The sequence below is a fragment of the Enhydra lutris genome, unplaced genomic scaffold (genome assembly GCF_002288905.1).
Source record: "Enhydra lutris kenyoni isolate GAN:26980312 unplaced genomic scaffold, ASM228890v2 scaffoldscaffold12, whole genome shotgun sequence".
Taxonomy (NCBI): domain Eukaryota; kingdom Metazoa; phylum Chordata; class Mammalia; order Carnivora; family Mustelidae; genus Enhydra; species Enhydra lutris.
In genome coordinates, this window is record NW_019154096.1 from 71695205 (window position 1) to 71713259 (window position 18055).

Below are 18055 nucleotides of genomic sequence, written 5' to 3' on the forward strand. Positions count from 1 at the left end.
CAGAGGCAGGCCCAGATTCCACAGGCGTTGCTGGTGGGAGCTCCAACATGGCTGGGAGGTGCCGAGCAGACGCACCAGCTCTGGTCTCAGGGGGACCCTCCACCTGCCCTGCACCTCCCACCCTGCGTCAGCCCTCTAGGGACCACCTTCTTGTTCAAGAGACCAGAGAGGCAAATGGAGTGTCTGTGAAACCCTCTTCCTGCTCCAGCTTTGCAGGACACCTCTCCCCTTCCCCTACCTCAGTAGCAAGAGTCTTTTCTGTAACCTGACCACGATTTGAGACACAGACAAATGTGCTACAGTTTATCTTCTAGGATTTCATCCCTTACAGAAGAGCTTTGGGCTCTTGAGCTGGACAGATCTAGGTTCAGATCTGTCACTTACTCATTCTAGGACCTCAGTCAGATTGCTTAGTCACTTCAGACCTTAGTTTCCTCATCTGTAAAATGGGCATAGCATGAGTACCTACCTCTGGGGGATTCAGTGTGGTAGTGTAGCTCGGGGCTGGCACAGGCGGGTCCTCGATGGATGTCCGTCGCCTTTGGAGAGTGAGGCCTCTGAGGACTGGTTGTGGGCTTGGTCCTGTTCCTTAGCACAACGGGCTGCGCACAGTGGGGACTCCACTGATGTTTGTAGAGTGACTGTATCGTGTCCGGCGGTTAGAGGGCACGTGTATTTGACACATCCCTCAAAGCTGTCTTTGGGCCAGGTTAGTTTGACAACACAACAGAGTCACTGTGGTGATAAGCCAGTCACTCGTCCATTTATTCATTTGTTCAAGCCGTATCTTCAGCTGGGTGCTTGAGGCAGGGTTTCTCAGGCTTAGCACCATTGACACTGGGGCCTGGGTCATCGCTGGGGAGGACTGTCCTGTACATGGTAGGATGTTCAGTCGTCCTAAATGACTGTGGCATACTCCAAGTTGGGATGATCAAAAATGTCTCCCGACTCTGCCAAAGGCCCCTTAGAGAGCCGAGCTGTCCCTGGAACGCCACTGCTCTAGGGCTGTGCCACTCATGATGTGGATACTGATCCCAGCAGCCTTAACAGCCCCTGTGAGCCTTTTTCAGATAGGCAGACCCTCAGGCCCTACCCCAGACCTGCTGAGTCAGAACCAGTGCTCTAGAAGGTGCTCAGTGACTCGTTCACACCTCGGACTGCAGACGCTGCTGAGTTCCTGCGCCACCCTGTGAGTAACAAGGATCTGGGGTGCTGTGTCCAACCTCGGCTGCACGCAGAAATCTCCTAGCGAGATTTAAAAAAAAAAAAATACTGATGCCTGGGTGCCACCGCCGGAGTTTCTGATTTAGCTGATAGAGGGGTGGGCCCCGGGCACAGGGAAATGTCACAGCTCCCCGGGGGATTCTATTGGGCAACAAAGTTCGAGAACTGCTGGTCTAAAGGACATAGAAGCAAGTCAAAGACTGGGGCTTCAGATGCTTGTCTGGTGGGGAGATGAGATGTCTACGTCATCATTCTAATCATAGAATGAAGCCACGTAGACTCAGCCACGCCTTGTGACCACCCCTCACTCCCAGCCCTCCAGACCCTCCAAATATATCGTGGCTAACCTTCAAATGTTTTATTTTTTCACTCTTACCCTGATATCACACCGATATTGGACTCTGACTCCTGGAGATCATTTTTCTACCCAAGAAGACAGTCCAGTGGGCAGAGCTTTGCTTCCCATTTAATCAATCATATACAGTTAGGACAAGGCCAAGTTCAAATGCGGGCTGAGCTGACCACACGTTCAGGCAATGTGGGCCTGTGTGTGAAGTAGGCTTTGTGTGCACTCCAGGAAAATTCCAAGGCCCCATCTAGAAATTCTAGATGAGGCTAAGAAGTCATGTGGAGAGCTGCCCCCAGACATTTCCTGCATGTATTTTGGGTTCCGGCTGACATTTCATCTTAGCATGGGTGGAGATAATGGCCGAATTTTTCGAAGGCCTGAATCCCGCCTACAAATATTTCTCTCCGCCCATACAACTAAGTTTTGATGCGTTGCAGCCCAGGAATGTACCTCGCTGCTTGGACAGCCCTTCATGGAACGTGAGGACTTTTCTGAGAAGCCCAAAGCAGTGATTCCTTCTAGAAAAAACTAACAAAGAAGAACAACAAACTTTCTCAGAGTTTACTAGTGAAGCAGAACTTACTTTATGAGTATGAGGGCTGAACTCACATGACAGGCCGGCCGCTAGTCCTGGCTACCTGGTGGCGTATTTTCTGCCCACAGGCTCGGAGTATGTAAACATAACATGAAGCTTCGCTCTTCGTCACTGCGGGCTGGTTAGGAGCTTGGGTTCGTAGACGCGCAGCCTGTATGTCAACGTGGTTCTGCCAGGTGTGAGCTGGGGCCAGAGACCTCCAAGGCTGTTTCCTCCTTTGTCAGCTGAGGACAATAGCCACAAAGTCCCATGGGAGGATGAAACGAGAGAAGAGAAGAAGCCATTTAGCAGAGAGCCAGCTGGGTGCCAGATGCTGACAAACGGTAGTGAATATTATGGTAGTCATTTTAAAAAGTGTTTCAATCACCCTTTTGGTTTCCTTTATCTGACTGTTAAGTGGGGAAGGCAGAGAGGAAGTCGTCATGGGGATGGTATGTTGCCACCCTTCCAAGCTGACGGTCGAAGGGACAGCCCTCTAGGTGAACATGCTTTAGGGATTTGGGTTTCTGGGGGCAGGGTGAAGGCCTGAGGTTTGCCTTGCTGCAGAAAGATGGGCCTGAAGGTGCAGTGAGGTCCTGGGCAGACAGGCTGAGGGAGTCTGGTCCCCGAGGAGGGGACTCCTCTGCCAGGACAGGGCCAAGGTGGCAGTGATGAGCCCTGGGCTGAGAGTCAGCACAGTGGGACAGGACGAAGCCCACTGTCAGGGTGGGGAGTGGGGGAGACTCAGTTTTTTGCCCTCAAGCAGACCACACTCTGGTTCAAGAGACAACACACAGGCATTAGAAGATTACAAGAGTGCAGGGCCCTAACCGTCTTTGTATTTCATCTGCTAATCGCTGTAGGTGGCCCCCAGCACTTACCTGGAAGGCAAGGAGTTGGTTACTTCTGTCCTCGCCTTTCTCTCTCCCGGGACCGAGGAGGACCTAACACTGCCGGTGCTCGAGGAATATTTGTTGAATGAGTTGATCATAGACTTTGTTATCACAAAACGTTCCTAGGTATAGTCAAGAACGGATTTAATTCTCACGATCCAGAACAGTCCATTTCTCTTCTGTCCACTTTCCTTTTTTTCTTAGCTCAGTGTTTCAGCAGTGTCCTTCGGGCATGTACCACCCTGAAGACTTTGAACCTTATCCGTGGACCACTTGTATCATTACCTACTTACCGTTTTCCCTTATAGTGCTTCATTTGTATTTCACTATATTACTTTGCTTTGTCCTAGGCAATGTCTGTGACGTTATGGGCTTGGGGTGCTAATTATGTTTCATTCCTAATATGCTTTAAATGCATGATTATTAGGGACACCTGGTTGGCTCAGTCAGTTAATTCTGTGGCTTTGACTCAGGTCATGATCTCGGGGTCCTGGAATCGAGCCCCACATTGGGCTCTCTGCTCAGCAGAGAGCCTGCCTCTCCCTTTCCCTCTGCCTCCAGCTCTGCCTACTTGTGATCTCTCTCTGTCAAAAAAATGAATAAAATCTTTAAAAAGTATATTTATAAAAAATATTTATAAAAATATATTTAAAAAATCTTTTAAAAATATACTTATAAAAATATTTTAACAATATATTTATAAAAATATATATTCATAAAAATATATTTATTAAAATATATTTATAAAATATAAATATATATTTATAAAAAATACATAATTATTAAAATATCCTCATATGAGAAATCTGAACATGGTAAAATCTCCTTGTCCTCAAAAACTCTGCTCAAGTATTCCCTCTTCTGGAAAAGTCTCCCCGTACCTCTAGCAGGGCTGATTGAATATTCCCTTTCTGCCCCTGTCATGTAGTAGCCGATCCCTCATCTGGCTCTGGGAGTGAGCACAGGGACCACGAGGCATCTGACTTTGCACAGGACCCCCACATAGCAGCTACTCAATAAGCCATTTTGATCGACTGAATGAAACTCCTTGAGTTTACAAAAATGTACATTTCCTGGCTACATGTGGTGCCCTGTTATTCTGCGAGGACAACACGCTATCATTCAGGCGCCCGGTGTTTCTGAGTTTGTCCTCAGGAGCCCATCAACAATTCAGATACATGAACTTCCATTTCGATGCACACAAAGAGGCAGAGAGGCAGGCAGAGGAGGAGAGAGAAGCAGGCTCCCCGCCGAGCAAGGAGCCCGAAGCAGGACTCGGTCCCTGGACCCTGGGATCATGACCTGAGCCCAAGGCAGCGGCTTAACCCACTGAGCCACCCAGGCGTCTCCATCTTTCCTGTCTTATACATTTTGATACCCCCACGAGGACCTGGAACAATGAGTGCCGATGCTCATGAATATTTTATTACTTTGCAGGTGTTTATGGTCAGGCAAATTTGGGCACAGGTTTCTAGCCCGGCTTCCCGTTTTCATCTGGCTTGTCACTTCTTAACCAAAGCAAAATATTTTTGCCACAACAGAATATTAAACTGCAGACATATACCAATGCTTTCTTTAGTGCACAAGGCTGGGGGCATTTCCTAGGCACCAACTTCCCTTTGGGATTCCAGAAGACTCCCTTGGCAAATGATCTCCTATCTGCTCTGTGGTTTTTCATCGCTTTCTGCAGCCTTAGGTCTAGTCTCTACCAGAGGAGCCCTTCTCAACATCACAGTGGACAGTTCCTACTTTGGGTGGAAGTAACAGACAGCCCCATGCACGGAAACATCAGCAATACTAGGTCCATCATCTCACTGGGCAGGGAGTCCAGAGACAGGGCACTTTTAAGGGTGAATGGTTCATTAGCACATTTCATCTTCCCTTACACCCACACGGAGCATGTTGGCAGACATCCCCTTCATTGTTTCAAGCTGGCTGTGGCAGCCCCAGGCGATGTGCCCTCAAGACAATGCCAGGAGGCAGGAGGACATCTGGACAGGAGATAGGCCATCTTGTGTTTTCTCTAAAGAGTGAGGGAAATGTCACCATAAGCCCAGCTGACTTGCCTTCCTGTGTTACTGGCTAAGGGTGTGTCACGTCACCACACCTACGTGAATTGTTTGAGTATAAACAAGTAAGTCAATACGGAGAGGGAAGAGCAGTTTTGGAGACAACCAATGACTCCTGCCACGAAACCTTAGTTTCAGAGTTTCTCCAAGTGTAAAGGTTTGGAAGGCATCTCCATCCAGAATCTGCTTGTGAAAATGTACATTCTTGGGGCGCCTGGGGGGCTCAAGTGGGTTAAAGCCTCTGCCTTCGGCTCAGGTCATGATCCCAGGGTCCTGGGATCCCAGGGTCCTGGGATCGAGCTCCGCGTCGAGCTCTCTGCTCAGTGGGAAGACTGCTTCCCTCTCTCTCTCTCTCTGCCTGCTTCTCAGCCTATTTGTGATCTCTCTCTGTCAAATAAATAAATAAATCTTTAAAAAAAAAGCAAAATGTATGTTCTTGAGACCCCCCCTTTCCAGATCTCCTGAACCAGAATCTCTGTGAGCATTTTAACAATAACCCAGTGAGTCTTATGTGCACTGAGTTTCAGACCAGAGGTCTGGTGTTTGTGGTTGTCTCTCATTAATATTTACAGATTATAGTCGGTCCTTTTTCAGAGAGGATGAGAGAGCAAAATAAATAAATAAACAAATAAATAGTTCGCCTTCAAAGATTCTCTTCCCAGATTCTCTTCCCAATCTGTTTGGAGATTCAAACAGAACTATTAACTGATATAATGATGGTATCTAGGATTTGTTTCAGAATAATCTGGGTAGCAGAATAAGCTAGGTAGCTACCAACTACATTTCCCAGCTACACTGCTGGGAAACCAGCAATGTGAATGACACAGAACTGGCCACGATTTGATAATATTGAAAGTAGGTAATATACATAGGGTTCATTATACTGTTCTCTCTATTTACATTAAAAAAAAAAATCTCCTTTCAGACACCTTCTCAGTCACTCCACAGCCTTTAACATTGGATGTGTTACTCTCCTTGAGATTCAGGTTGGATTCTGGGAGCCCACTTGCACGAATTCTTTCCTAGAAAGCAGCGTTTGCACATTTTCATTTTCTCTCCAAATGAACCTTTGCTCCAAACAAAATCTTATGTGGAACCCAAAGTCGTGGCCCATAAAAGTGGAATAGTTGTGGTTACAGGTGCTGCGGGTGCCTCCTGTACAGGCTTTAGGGTAACCCCAGAAACCCCAGGACTCCAGAAGACAGGTCAACAGTGACTGCACAGCACGGCTGACAACACTTAGACTACATTTCTGCAGAGCCCTTGGTCTTGTCCTCAGACCCCAAAAATTCCTACGGCGTGAAGACTCTCACTCATGGAGGCAACTACTGAGGCACATGCTTTCTGCCTGTGATTCAGTCTTTCTATCTAGATTCCAGGGATCCCAAGCCAGAGGGCACAAACACACGTCTTTCCTCATCTGTATCAGCAGTGTGGTGGTACCCGGAGCTGGAGCAGCATGAGGCAGGCCGTGCACATTTACCGTAGCTTCAGGTTTACCATCTGGCCAGCGTGTCTGGCTGTAGTTGGGACCAGGGCTCGGTGGGTTGGCGGAGAGTTTCCAGTGTGGCTGTATCTCTATCAGGTGGCAGGATTTGACTCTCAATCCCCTATGATGTTGGGAGCTCTTGATTTCATCTTCTAATAGAGTATGTCCTACACTGGACCATGGCTCTGTCTGCCTGCTGGCTGTCCAACCCCACGGCACTGTTAGAGTAGGGAGATGCCCCGGAGAAGGGCTGGGGACAAGCCTTGCTCAGCCAGAGCATTCTCCTGCAAAGAGTGATCTTAGACTCTCTGTCTCTATTCCTAGAATCCAAGATACTTCTATAAAACCCTTCAAAGAGGAGTAAATCATAGTAATGACCAGATACCTACTGTGTCAGTTTCCTATCATATTGTGATAAATTACCACCAAATGAATGGCTTAAGACAATACAGATTTATTTTCTTACAGTTCTGTGGGTGAAACATCTGACCTGGGTCTTGCTGGACTAGAATCACATTGTTGGGGGTACGTTCCTTTCTGGAAGTCCAAGGGAAAAGTCCATGTCCTGGCTTTTTCTGCTGCCACATTTCTTGGCTTGTGGTGCACTTCCTCTACCTTCAAAACCAGCCCAGCATCTTCACATCTCTCTTTGTCTCTGCTTCTGTTGTTACCTCCCTTCCTGACCTCTCCTCTTCCTCCCTCTTTTGCTTCCAAGGACCCTTGTGATTACATGGGGCCCCACCTGGATAATCTAGGATAATCTTCCTATGTTAAGGTCAGATGATTAGCAACCTTAATTCCATCAATAATCTTAATTCCCCTTTGCCTTGTAAATTAATATAGTTACAGCCCATGCGGATTAAGATGTGGACATCCTCAGTGGGGGGACATCATCTGGCTGACCACACCAGTGGGTTTAAAAGCAGAGTGGTATCTTCCTTTGTCATGAAAGAGGTGCACCCAGCAAGTGGGGAGGGGCTGTTTCATGTGAAAGGGATGGCACCTCAAATGCATCTTTGTTCTTGGCCTAATTGGAGTGCTTGAGCTTAATACCTCAACCGTAAATGGGTGTGACCTGGAATTAGGGCACAAGGACACAGGAAAAAACCAAAAACGAAAAAGCAAGAAAACCTGGGCATCCCAATTCTTACTTTACCAATAGTGGATGGTATACATTTAACCAAATTAGCCTATTATGGTCTCAGTTATCACATTTGTGAAATGGGTACATTAATACCCATTGTGAACAAGGAATCTACTGAAATTTCTATCAAAAACGTGGCTCTTAGACGCATGGTGTTAAAAAAACTTTTTTTTTTTTTTTAAGAGGAAGGTAATAAAAGTCAATTTCTTTATTCTACATAGAATTCTCATTTAGGGCCGGCAAGCCTTGGGCATCTGTTTCTTTAAGAGGAAGAAAGGAAGCGTTGAGTCATTGGTGAGTCTCTTGCCCTTTGGTCCCTGCATATAAAATATAGCAATGCTTCTTGAAACCAAACTTAAAATAGGAAGCCTGGCATCCACATATAGCCACAGGCTCTTCTTAGTTCTTTTTCTTCTTCCTGCCTAACCGCAGAAATAGCCCTAGGAAAGGTGATACCTTGCCGAGGTACCAGGGGCAGGTAAGCGCCACTTCTGGGTATGAGGTCGATGTTAGCAGAGGAGTTGATGTGGGACTCCAGAAGGGAAAAAATAAAACCAACAACTCCCAGATAGAAACGGGCTCCCTGGAAACATGGCAGCGGGAAACGGTTTGTGTTTATAGTCTCTGCCTCCTTCGGAGGGTGCAACAGCCGGGGAGGAGGCATACGGAGTTTTGCAAACTGTAGAGCACAGCGCTCTCTAAGGGTCTGTGGTCAAGCGGCGTTAGCTCGACGCAGAGGAAGAAAGAAGAGCCAGAATCTGGCTCCAGGAACTAGGGAGGCACCGCTTCGTCCCCACCTTCTTTCCGGGGCCTGCTCCCCACTCCCAAGCGTGTGTGGATCCCCGTGTTGGGACACGTGGCCCGCGCCTGGCCTCGGGCATTTCGCACGGTGCCTTCCCCGCGGTTGCCCCGCGTAGTGGGAAGCGCCGTGGAAAAACTCAGACCTGTGACAAGTGGTCACGCCGCAGAGCGTGCTGGAAGCAGCCCGCCGTGCGTTCGGGAGCCGCGGCCCGGCGGCGCTGCGTCGTGGGTCCGGCTGCGCCCGTGCGCGGTTGGCCGCGCGGCCGCCGGGGCCCCGGGACTCCTGGGCGCGCCGCCGCCGGCCCCGCGCATTCCTGGCCCGGGAGGAGAGCGCGGCGGGCGCCCTGCGCGAGCAGCTGGCTGCGCGCGGGCCGCTCCGAGCGCCGAGAGCTGGGGGAGGAGCCTGGCCCGGCCGCCGCCGCGCTCCCAGTCATTGGCCTTTTGTGCTGCAACTTTGCCTGACCCTCGGGGGCCGCGCCGCCCCCGCGCCCGCCCCGCGCCGTTGCCCCGGGAAAGTTTGCGTCGCCCGGCCGGGCCAGGGGGGGCACTCCGCGCGCCGCCGCTCGGCTCGGGAAACTCAGCCGCTCGGGGAGTTTTGGCAGTCGCGTCCCCGAAGGAAGGCGACACCGCGCGAGTCATCGGCGAACGCCCCGGGCCGGTAAGTGCGCCGCGGCCGCGGGCGGGAGGGGCGCCGGGGTCAGGGAGGAGACGGCCGTCCCCGGGACCTTGGCGGCCAGACAAAGGCGTGCTGGAAGTGGTGGCCGGAGCTCACTCTAGCTTTCCCCCAAGAGGCACTGGCTCAGGGCAGGAAAGAGGCGAAGCACGCATCTGTGTCCCCTGCTGGCAGAGGAGTGTGTCTGCGGGGCAGCGGCGGGTCCCGGGCGTGTGCCAAGGAGGCTCGCTCCGTCCGTGAGACCCGTCGGGGTGCGCGCCCGCGGCTGGGGTCCCCGCCCAGGGTGGAGGTCTCCCCCCGCGGTTGGAGCGCGCGTGGCCGGGTTCTCACCCTACCTGGGGTTCCCCAGGGGTGAGCTGTTGGGGTCCGTACCCGGGGCCGCGGTCCCCACCCCTCGTTGGAGTCCCCACTTGCATTTGGGGTCCGGCACCCGGGTCAGCGCCCACAAGGAGGGTGGGGGGTCCCCGCCCGTGGCCCGACTCCGCGCCACCCCCGCGGGGGCTCCTTCCGAGTTCGAGCGGGGTCACCCCCGGCGGTCCAAGGCGGCGCGTGAATGAGCCACAAAACTGCACTGCATTTCCTCCGAGTTGGGGACTTTTAAATTCTCGAATAGTTACGTCAGTGGGGCCAAGCGCACTTCAGGGCTCCGGCGAGCACGTGACCTGCCGAGTTTCCCCTGGGCGTCCTTGACTCCCGGGCCGTGGCGTGACTCTTCCTTGGCCTCTGGACTCCTGGGAAAGCGACTTCAGGAGTCCCGCTTGCCTGCACAAGCAGTGGCTCGGGCCGTGTTTGTTGTCCTCAGCGCTTGTCTTTGCTTAAAATGGCATCACCATCATCCTCATCATCAGGATCACGGTGTTGTCCTAGTTGTTATCTTCTGGCTGTGTCAGATGCTGGGACAGGACCTTGTGGCCGGGTTGGGGGGGGGCATTAAATACACATAGACATTGTGAGAAGCTCTGTCTTCAGGAGTGGGTGGACTGGGGAGGTGGGAATGGAAGGGCAGCCCCGGGGCCAGGTTAGCTCGCAGAGGGTGTGTGCAGGGCTGCAGGCTGCGGTCCCAAGCCCCCCACCCCTCCACCCGCCTTGTACTGGACAATCAAGGGTCCTGGTGCTGGTTTCTGTTTTATGCCAGAAGAGGGCGGAGCTTCGTTAGAAGGCAGAGAACTCTCTGTTCTTACTTGTCTGGGATTCACTCTGAAGCCGCATTTCAAAAGCTGTTTTCATTGTAGTATTTGGAAGTGACTTTGGAAATGTCTGGGGCCATGTCCCGAGGCTGGTTTCTTCTGTGGCTTCATCCACTCTGAATCATGTACATGTTTAAAAGTTGAGTCTTCACCATTGTTCTCTGGCCGGTTTTGAAGTTGGTGAAGCTGGAGGAAGGGTACCCTGGGGGTTCGGGAGTGGGCCACCGCCCAGCCTCCAGCCGTGGGATTTCTCATCCCCAGCTCAGACTGGGAGCTCTTGGAGAGAATGGGCCCTCTTGTGCTGGGCAGGTGAGTCCCATGGGGCTCCTTCTCACAGACTCTGCCCTGGCCTCAGGCATTCTCCTCGGAGGACAGCCAGAGCAGGAAATAGGTCAGGAAGTACCCATGTGCAGATGCCACAGCCGGCTCTCAGCTTCCCCCGAGCCTCCCAGCTCCTGCTCTGTCTCTAGTCCCTCATCTAAAGGTCGGCCAGGCACATGGAGCAGGACACCCACACATGGGTGTCATTGCTCAGGGGGACCCAGGAAGCAAATGCACCCCCCTGGGAAACCTGCCAGGAACTGGCCTCTGGTCCCTCTCTTTACTTCCATCCTTTTTGTCTCTGAGTTTGAGCACTTAAAAAAACTCAGCTAAAAATACCTTAGCGGGAAGGAAACTTAAAGATCCAAGTTGCGTATTACATATGTCCAAGGGGAGACTCACAGAAGTCCAGAGTCACATGTGAAGGTGGGCCTCTAACCCAGGACCCCGGGCACTGGGCGCCGTGTTCCCTCACGCTAATCAGCTAAGTCCTGAGGCCTCTGGGGTCTTGTCCTGCTTTGTACTGTGGTTATTTATGTTTGCCATTTCTATGGAGACAGACACTGCTCAAGGGAGGACCTGTGAGTTTGCAGCACACGGCACAGGAGTGACATGGGCGGAGCCGTACATGAGAGAGAGAGAGAGAGAGAGAGAGAGAGAGAGAGAGAGTCAGCAGAGCACACACACACTGGGCAGGCTTTACGACGAGGCTAGCACCCAGCAGGGGTGGCTGAAAGTCTATGAGGGTGCTTGTTGTCACCCTGCCTGGAGAGGCCTGGGTCTGGGATGCTATGCATGTGATATTCCTATACGACCGAGAACTACTTCACCCCAAATGCCAGTAGCACCCCCTGGAGCCCCTGGAGAGGACCCTGCAAGGGTTTGGGGAACTGAGAGAGACCAGTTCTACTGGGAAGAGCAGTGATGGGGAGTGGGGGCTTGCTGGGCCGCAGGCGGCAGGTGTCGATGAGGCTGGGAGAGACCCGGGCTGGGTTAAGAGCACGTGTGTGTGTGTGTGTGTGTGCACGCGCGCACGTGTGTGTGTTTTCTCCTGGGACTCAGGTCCACCGCCAGCTGACTATGGCTTGGGTTTACAGCCCATGATACTTTTTGCACAATGAGAAGGTCCAGAAGGCTGGTGATACGGTCTCTGACTCTCCCTGGCCAGAAGAGCAAGTCTAAGAAGAAGGCCACAAGGCTGGGTGCTCCGGTCTCTCCCAGTGTGGCCTGTGACCGAGGCATGTGACATCTGGCTCGGTGGCTGGGTTTTGTCTCTCCCCCACCGAGAGTACGGTCCCTCATTTATAACCTCAGGAATCATTTCCACAGCAACTGACTGAGATGACAAAACGGCCCGAGGATGATGGAACCATTCGGGAGAAAGGAAAGACATGAAGAAAACGACCTGGCACAACAGAAGTTTATAGGGAAATGGCTCTAAAAGTAGGGCAACGAAATGTGCCAGGGCCTTGAGAGCAACCATCTGCAGTGGGGGTTTCATTACGGGTATGCTGGGGGTCGGCTCTGTCCCCCTTCCCTTCCTCTGTGGTCCTGTCCGGTCTATGCCTGGCACTTGGTAAGGGTTTTCGGTGCGGCCAATTCAGAGAAAGCAAAGTTCCCAGGATGGGTTTTCCCTGGGATGGGAGAGGCAGCACAGACAAAGCCCCAGTTTAGAGACGGAGCTCCTATATTTGAGTCCCTGCCCCACCCCTGCCAGCTGTGTGTCCTTGGGCAGGTCACTAACGGTCTCTGTGTCCCCACTTCCATCTCCTAATGGTGGGGACACCAGCCTATGTATCCCTGCCTGCCTGGCTCACGGGACTGTGGGGGCAAGTGCCGTTATGGGTCAGCGTGGAGTGCTGTGCGCATGGAAGGTTCTGGTTCTATTTTTACCTGGTTATGATGAAAGGGGTTTGATTAGGGGAGGTAGAGTTCCTACGGCCTCCGCGAGCTTATTTTTATGGGTATTATTTTCAAGCAGAAATGAGGAGGTGTGCTCGTGAACGTGGTTCTCTTGTATTCGGAAGGGGGCTCTCCAGCCCCTTGTTTCTCCCTTCCTCCCGTTTCATTGCTCGTTTATATTTTCCCCAGAAAACAAGCAAAAGTAAAAGAATAGGAAACTCCCTTTAGTTCTGCTGACAGAGAACACAGCTGGGGGGAAAGTGGAAAGAAGAAGCAGTTGCTGCCCGAGCTCTCGTGCAGATTTGACCATTTCTGGTCCCCCTCCGCCCTCTCTCCTGGTGTGCTTGTGTCCACATGGGGCCTGGAGGCCTGGGAGCCCCCTGCAGTGTTCAGAGCATGGGGTTACGCTCCTGAGGGCACTGGGGTGTCTCCCATCATGCCAGTTCTCCTAACAGGGCCCCCTTCCAAACTGAGAAGAGGCTGTAAGGGATTGGCCTGTGCCCAGGGCGGGAGCATCTTTTCCCTCCTTTTATCCCTCTGATCTGTGGCTGCCTCCCATCCCCTGCTGCCTTCCCACTCAACAGGCAAAGACCTGATGTCCCCTTGTATGTCTTCCCTGAAGCTCACCTGTGAGTTACCTGGCCCGGGAAGCTGAATCTGACGGCTCCCCGAGTTGAGCTCTAGGTTGTCCCGTGCTCAGCCACGTGCCCTGGGCCCGGTACCGTGCTCGGCAGAGCCATCTCCTGGGTTCTAGGGGCAGTGACTGTCTGCCTCGACACCCCCTCCGGAACCGCGGGGTGAACACCTTTGCTCCTTGTACATTGCATTCTGGGTGTAGGGAGAGCCATCTGGGGTTAATTGTGCCACTCGTGTGGTTCTAGAACCAGGGAAAAATCTGTGACCATCGAAGGAAACCAAGGACTGAGCAAGGTTCTAAAAACCCAACAACTAACCTTTTGCCTTGTCTGTGTAAAAGCACACCAGGCATTCGTTCAGACTGGTTTGTTAGAGAGCTGAGATGCCTGCCCTGGGCTAGAGCAAATGAGAGCACGAGCCGGCTCTGGCCTAAAGTAGGCGACAGCTGGGCAGCTCCGTGTTGTGACTTTCCAAGCATCCGTACAGCCAACACGTGTTTACTAAATGCCGACTATCGGGTGAGGACCATTCAAGGGGTGGATGCCCGGCTGTCCAGATGCTTTCTTTTAACAATCCTTCCAAGCTATACAATTTGTCCCCCTTTACCAGGGTCAGAAACAGGCTCAACGAGGTTAACGAGCTTGCCCAGGACTATGAGATGGCAGAGCTGGATTCAGGCTCAGCTCTGTTGTGTCTACAGCCTGCACTGTCTACACCACACTCGCTGCTGCCCACCCCACGGATGACGCCGTGTGATTTCTGTGTCAGTGTTCTCGTGGAGTCGAGAACACCTGTGGGTTCCCTGCGCTTTTGGGAGAAGTAGGTCCCCGTGGCCTGCTGGGCAGGTGTCTTCTCTTGGTTTTGTCCCTTTGATCGGGGGGCAACTGCATCCTCACTCACCTGACCGCGTGGCTTTTCCCACTACCTGGGTGGGTAACTTCATCTTTTAAAAAGAACAGTGGGTTATTGCCTCCCTGTCTTGTCCTTCCTGGAATGACTTCCTCCCCTTTGAGCTTGTCATCAACCGCTGTCCTTGGGCTCCCTAGCCCCAAGGGGGTGGGATTGAAAGCCATGTTGAAGGCATGATTAAGTTGTATGTGAGAAGAAGGTTCTCCCACTGCACCTTCGTTCCACCACCAGATCTCCTGGGGGCTGGATCCTTGGGTCAGTAGGTCACCCCCTGCTTCCCATCCTTAGGTCCTAACTGGGAACCTGGCCCCTGGCCAAGGGGGCACTACCCAGGGCTTCCTTCAAGCCATCCCTTTCAGCCAGGCCAGGGGCCACACCTCTAGAGCCTCAAAGTTTGCAGATCGGTAGAATCTCTGGGCCGGAAGCAAACACAGAGGACGAACAGTCCCAACCTCCTTTGACAGAGGAGGCGCCTGCAGCCTTGGGGGGGAAGGTCCTCCCAGCTGCCCCGTGCTGGCTGTTCACCTGCTTTCCTTGGGAAGGCAGACCCCACCCACCCCCCCAGGCTTCTTTGCCTGTCACTATTCTTGCACATCCTTGAGAGAACTGCTGCTTGAGGCTGTGCGTCCTGCCTGCCCGTGAGGTCTGGAGTCCGAGCAGAGGACGGTGCTCAGCTCAGCGTGGCCCTGCGTAGAGTGACTGCCCTGCCCAGAGGCTCCATTTGCCCTTCGTGCAATGGACTTCATGCTGCTCAGTGACAAAGGGCCTGTCCGGTGCCTGACACATAGTGGGTGCTCATAGACGTCGGTTCCCTTTGTGGCCACTGTGTTCAGTCCGATCTCACCACCTGTGCTGATGTTCGCACAGAGCCCGGGGGCGGGAGTGAAGGAGCCGTGGGTACCCCTCGGGGCACACGCATGGGCAGGGGAGGCAGGCATGCAGACTGTGAAAAAGCGCCTGTGAGGTATTCTGTCGGGAAGATGGTGTACCCCGCTGGGTTTGTATTAATGAGGCCATCCTTTGCCCCTTTGTAGAACGCTTCTCATGGCTGGGTCCTTCGCTGGGGGAAAGTTCCGGGACTGACCTCAACCCTCACCGCTCCCTGTCCCGGCAGGGACTACCATTGTCTTCTCTGACAGATGGAGAAATGGAGGCGCAGAGGAGCCTTTGCACAAGGTCACCCAGCTCTTTAGTTCTGGAGTGGGGGGCCAGCCTCCAGCCCCTAGCCCAATCCATCCTGCCTCTTGGGGAGGCGAGGGGGAGCCTTATTTCTTTATCGGCAAAGGCCCAGTACCAGGGCAAAAAATGTTTGGTCCCAAAATACGAAGAGCACAACTCACAACTGAAATGGACAGATGTTCAGTGTTAAGTGTCTGTAAAATGTCACATCGTGTCACTCTCTTTGGAACTCTGTTACCTCTTTGATGCCACTGGCTTGCCTCCTTGTGGCTCCGTCTCTTGGGGCTCATTCATCCCCGTCAGTGTCAGTGTTTTCCTTGCTGAGTCGGGGCTGGGAAGATCCCAGGGAACAAGGTGGAGGGTCCCTGTCTGTTGCTGGAGGCACAATCCCGCTGCTGGCCTGTCCCCTCTTCCTGCCCCACAGTGCTCCTCCCCTGCCACCGCGGGCCCTGCCCACCCAGGAGCCTCCACGGCCTCCGCCTCCCTGTGCGGCTGAACTGGGACAGAACGGTGGCCGTGCCTGCTGGAGGAACGACCGGGGGCCACCCCGTGGGTTCCTATAATGAGGACAGGCTAAGTGCAGAAGGCCCGGGTTCTTGCCACTGTGTCTCTTTGCCAAATGACTTAATTCTGTGAGCCTTGGTCTCCTATTCTAGAAATTAAGTTGTCTGCCAACTGCATAGGGGTGATGGAGAATGATAAAACACACCATTTGGCGAAGATCTAACATACTATGCAAATACAAGTAGCTGTGTATTTTTTTTTTTTAGTTATTTTTAAAAATTAGTGGGTTTTTTTAATTGTTATTTTTAACTGAAGGGAAATCTTTAAATTGCTGGACTTTCTTATATGGGAGTGGAAAATCTGTGTTCTCCCTGACATGGGCTCTAGGATCTCTCAGACGTTGCTTTTTCTAGAGGTGCATGAGAGACTCTTCATGTTCTTGGCTCAAGCCAGGACCCCCACCCTGTGGGTTTGCCTGGATCCTGTGCTTTGGGACCTGGGTTCAAATTCTGACCACTTTTCACCCCTTCGGAGGGCTGGAGAGTAAAATGCGCACAGCTCTTTGCCGCACGGTCCGCACTCAGCAATGTTAGCTGCTCTTACGATTCTCTACGGTTACCATCAGTCTTTCATCGAACTTATTTATATCTGTCACAGAGTTTGGTATTTGCCAGAATATCATCAGCAGCAGCAAAAACAGTGTGTTTGAGACCTTCGTCACCCCCGTAGCTGTCAGCGTGTCACGCTCCTCTGCTCCCAGGAGCGGTGGAACTCTAGGTTTTAGGAATCCTCTTATCTGTTGAGCCCAACTCTTGTACGTGGCCTTCAGGATTGCCGGGTCAGACTTGTCCCACCTCACCATTTGCCGGATCACGAAAGAGAACACTGTTCTCCACGGAGGTTAAGTACAGCAAAACATGGCTTGTCCTGAGCGCAGGTAGGTGCCTGGTAAACCCAGCTTCTTGAGAAGCAGCAGAAGCAGAGCTCAGGTGTATCCTCTCCTCAGGCCAGAGGACGAAGCTCTTGTCTCCGAATGCCAACAGGGAGCCCCGAAGAGCGTGCCCAGATGTGTTCCGTATGTTATGGGCCGTTACTGTGGCTCCTACCCTTTGCCAGCTGGGTCATGCCAAGCTCCCAACAGACCAACAGTTCATAAAGATGTGCAATTTCAGAAGATTCCAGTTTGCTGGTTTATTGACAGGCCTTGCTTCTCTTTTTGAAACCGGAGTGAGCAGATGTGAGCAGCTCGGGGCTCTATTTCCGCCATGTCGTTGAGAGCTGCCCCAGTGTTTTCCAGCATGTGCTGCGTAGCTCCCAAGGGGCTTTGCCCTGAGCCTGGGTGCTGCCCGGTCATTTTAAGACCTGTATATTAGAAAAAAGGAAAAGTAGTGCATCAAAATCACAGCCTCGGGGCGCCTGGGTGGCTCAGTGGGTTAAGCCGCTGCCTTCGGCTCAGGTCATGATGTCAGGGTCCTGGGATCGAGCCCCGCATAGGGCTCTCTGCTCAGCAGGGAGCCTGCTTCCTCCTCTCTCTCTACCTGCCTCTCTGCCTGCTTGTGATCTCTCTCTGTCAAATAAATAAATAAAATCTTTAAAAAAAAAAAAATCACAGCCTCACTGATGTTATTACTTAGAATGATGAATATTCTTTTTTTTTTTTTTAAGATTTTATTTATTTGACAGAGATCACAAGTAGGCAGAGGGAGAGAGGGGGAAGCAGGCTCCCCGCTGAGCAGAGAGCCCGATGTGGGGCTTGATCCCATGACACTGAGATCATGACCTGAGCCGAAGGCAGAGGCTTTAACCCACGGAGCCACATGGGCACCACCCAGCGCCCCATAAATATTCTTTTAAACTGAACAACTGACTTCATCGAACAATAAATATGAAGATATCATGTACGAGGGAGGCAGGCAGTTGGCTTTCCGGCCAGGTGGATACTCAGAACCAGAATCAGCTCTGCTCTCTCTCCTCTCCTCCCCCAACCCCCAGCACCTGGTGTCGGGTGGGCAGCACGAAGCCTCCCGCACAGCAGATCCGAGCTCTAATGCACGTGCCAGGATCCAGGATCCCACCAGCACTCCCTGGAGCCTGAACCACTCCCCGGCTTGGCTTGCATTTCTTCTCCCTTTCAGTCGTTCTCTGCTCTGGAACTGAGTGCTACCTCCCAGTATTCTGCTGCCCCGCTGCTCAAATCTCGG

General features: G+C 52.4%; 1 protein-coding gene across 1 annotated transcript in view; it reads left to right on the top strand.

Moving 5' to 3' along the window:
* Window positions 1-18055, top strand: part of LOC111145039 (transforming acidic coiled-coil-containing protein 2-like) — a 44468-nt gene that overhangs the window by 19933 nt on the left and 6480 nt on the right.